Raw genomic sequence first — 3,984 nt, 5'->3', positions numbered from 1 at the left:
TGGATCCTGTTCCGACATGATCGAGAACCGACAGATGATTAGCCGTGCGGTGACAGTGCATTTGGAACATTTTCACTGAGAGGACGGGAAGTAGCCATTGACAACGATGATGCCCCACATAAAGCTTGCCATGGAAGGGGCCTTGCGTGCATGAAGAAGAAGACAGTAGGAAAGCAGAGATTCAGAAGACAAAACATCTCCAAAACCTCAACCTATTCTTCATTACTGCATAACAAGTATTTATTTCATGTTCTTTTACTTTTTACAATTAAATCCGAGGATTATTGATATCCTGACTAAGAGTTACACGATAACCATAGCTTGCTTCAAGCCGACAATCTCCGTGGGATTGACCCTTACTCACGTAAGGTATTACTTGGACGACCCAATACACTTGCTGATTAGTTGTGCAGAATTGCAACAGTATGATTGTGATTTCGTGCACCATGTTCCTACGTACTACCACTTCTTTAATATCTTTTCCCATTTTGTTTAATGGAAAATTGTTTCAGTCAATAACATCTTATTCGGGCCATGATGACAATAGCATATCTAAATTAAAGAAAATCAGTTTACGATAACCCTTTATGAGTTAGTTATATATATATATATATATATATATATATATATATATATATATATTATAAAGAGATGCATATTATAAGTCTTACAAAAGTACAAAACAAGTTGAAGTTATGTATATCTTTTATTTTTTATAATTATTATATCTGTCAAAATTAATTATTAATGTAGCTTTTTTTGCCCACTTCAAGTTTCTGCCCTAGAAAACCTTATAAAATTATTTTCATTGGATTACATATTATTAGGTGGAAAATATATAAAGTCGAAGACATCGAAGACGAAGTTTGATGGGTATTTTTTCGAAGAATGTAATACTTATAAAAAAGGATTCATCCTGTGACGGATTCAGAAAATTTATGTTAACAGGGGCAAAAATAATACACATGACTATCAAAATATATATTAATTTAAATTTAAAAGTATGAAAGTGCACATTAATTATTTGAATACAAAAAAAAATCAAAAATTACATTAGCCGTTAACTTTTTTCGCTTCAAATCTTGAAGGTACTTCTTTTCTTGTTTTCATATTTTGAAAATATTAAATAATTGTTTCATTATCAACTTGATTGAATATCTCTCTTTCTATATATGCAACTAAACAATGATTCAACCACTCATCTTCCATTCGATTATGAAGTCGACTTTTGATGATATTCATAGCAGAAAATGTTCTCTCAACTAATGTCGTTGCCATAGGTAGAATCGAAGCTAATTTCAACAGAAGAAATACCAATGGATAAACAATATGCTTTTTTGTCTCAACTAACTTTTGAGATGATCCACTGATTCCATTTATATTTGAGAATTGATCATCAAGACACATATCCAATATAAAATTCTCAAGTTGACTATCAAGTGCCAAAAGTTGAGTAGAAGAGAATTCATGTGGATAAAATTAAGCTAAACGAAGCAACTTCTCCTTATCAAATTCAAAAAATGAGTCACTTGGATTCAAACAAGCTATACAAAGAAGTAGCTCGGTATTTACCTCTGTAAAATGATTGTTAACCTCTTGAAGTTGTCTATCAATCACTTGATAAAATAATTTAACTTGAAAATGATGCAAGTTTGAGACCTTTTAGATTTTGCACCTTGATCTTCCTTATGTTACAAATATGTCATTCATATTTGGAACAAGAATATTGTGACTATCATAAAATAGTGAAACTTCATTGAGCAAAGAGGACCACCCATCGTCTCTTATACTTTGCAATCGTTGCTTGGACACTTTAACCAATGTCATAGCATTTATAATGTCTTGATCACTTCTTTGTAGATCTTGATAAAACTCATTAGTAACTCCTAATATACTTTTCATCAAATGTAAATTGAATACAAATTTAAAAGATTGAAATGATTCAATAATTGACATGCTTCAACTCTTTGTTCAGGATTATTTCCATCTTCCTCAATGAATTCAAGAACTTCTACCATGGAAGAAAAAATAGAAATCAAGCTAAGTATTGTATCATAATGTGAGCCCCATCGAGTATCACTGCCTTTTCAATGTTGTTTCTTGATTTAAGCCACGCCCACTAGAAACATCTCTATTTTGTAATGCAACAACTGTCTTTTGCATTTGACTTTCACGAAGCATGTCTTTACATTTACAAGAAGCTCCAACAATATTGCACAAAATAGCAAGAAAATTAAAAAGTAGTGCAATTTTAACCTGTTTCTTTGCAACAACCACAAGTGCTAATTAAAGTTGGTGAGCAAAACAATGAACATAAAAAGCAGAAGCATTTTCTTTCAAGATCAAACTTTTTAAGCCATTAAATTCTCCCTGCATACTAGTAGCTCCATCGTAACCTTGTCCACGTATTCATGCTAAACTTAACTTATTCTTTGCTAATAAAGATTCCAAAGCTACTTTTAATGACAATGCATTTATGCTAGAAACATGGACAAGGCCAAGAAATTGCTCCATTACAATCCCTTCTTTGTTCACATACCGCAAACAAACAGCCATTTGCTCTTTAACAGAAATGTCTCGAGCTTCATCAACTAAAACAGCAAATAAATCATCTCCAAGATCATCAATAATAACTTTAGTAGTCTCACTTGCAGCAGCTCTAACAATATCTTTTTGAATTTTAGGTGCTACTAGCTTAAGGTTTCCACGAGCATTTTTGAAAACACGATCAATCTCTGTATTATGTTGAGCAAGAAAGTCAAGAAGTTCCAAAAAATTACCTTGATTGTTTGAATTGTATGATTCATCATCACCACGAAAGGCCAATCCATGTCGCAATAAAAACCTAATGCACTCAATTGTTGCTGTTAAGTGAGTTTAGTAATCTCTTTTAGTTTGGTCTGAATGCTTTTGAAAAACAACTTCAATATGTTGCTTTTGCTTCATGAGTGCTTCGCATTTTCTTCGAGCTTGATTATGAGCATTATCATGATTTTCAACATGTGTTTGTAATCGCTCATTCTTTTTCCAATTTGAAAAGCCCTCTTTTACAAAAGCATCACCACTCGCACCATCAGATTTCATAAGATAGCAACAGATTCAAAAGACAGCATCTTTTGAAATACTATATTCCAACCAATTGTCAAATTCATCAAACCAATCAGCATTAAATCTACGGAGAGAAGTTCCAAAATGTATTTGTGGAAAATCATGTTCTCTTAGTTGACAAGGACCTTTTTGCAAATAAGCTCGTCTAAATTCATCTATGTCATTTGGATCATAATTTGAAATTTTGGGTCGTTGTCCAGGATCAGCTACCAGACTTTTCACATTGAATTCTAAGAACTTCTTTTTAGTAGAAGAGACTAGTGGAGTGACTTCAAATTCTAGTGGTAGCTTTCTTTTGAAATAATTTTTCATTACTATTTCTAAAAATAAAAATATATATATATTCTAAATTAGTAAATTGATCAATTCACTTTAAAAATTTATATGTAATATAATTATATATAATAGAATAGAACGAAAGATAAACAAATAAATAATAAGGATCACTAAATTGAGAATAAAATAAAATATATAAATTCATGAAGAGAATAAAAAATAGATTAATACCTAAACTATAATTGTTTGAATTAAAATTTGAAATTGAAAATATCAAAAGAGAAACAATGAAATTGAAAAATACATAGAGTCATAGAGAGCTATATAAAACAAAATAGAGAATTTAAAATTTACCTTTCGATGAAGAGAAGATGACCACTAGACAAGGAATCGAAAAAGAAGGTTGAAAATATGAAACTAAGAAAAGGGTTTAAGAGAATAAATGAGTGATGGCTGGAATTTGAAAACAAAAGAAGACTAAATTTAATTAGGTTAACTAATAGTCAAAATCATAAAAAGATAAAATGGGTTTGGACTTTTAATAATTGGGCTTAATTTATTTGTAGTGTGGTCATTTAAGATTTAAATTGGGGGCATATT

General features: G+C 30.8%; 1 pseudogene; it reads right to left on the bottom strand.

The window, feature by feature from the left end:
* Positions 1 to 2,076: 2,076 nt before the first annotated feature.
* Positions 2,077 to 3,420, bottom strand: LOC107611026 (uncharacterized; annotated as a pseudogene).
* Between the last annotated feature and the right edge of the window lie 564 nt (positions 3,421 to 3,984).

This window comes from Arachis ipaensis, chromosome B8, assembly GCF_059453495.1.
Source record: "Arachis ipaensis isolate K30076 ecotype BB chromosome B8, ASM5945349v1, whole genome shotgun sequence".
In the NCBI taxonomy this organism is placed as follows: domain Eukaryota; kingdom Viridiplantae; phylum Streptophyta; class Magnoliopsida; order Fabales; family Fabaceae; genus Arachis; species Arachis ipaensis.
The sequence above is the reverse complement of the archived record's forward strand: the minus strand, read 5'-3'. Positions and strand labels throughout refer to the sequence as shown.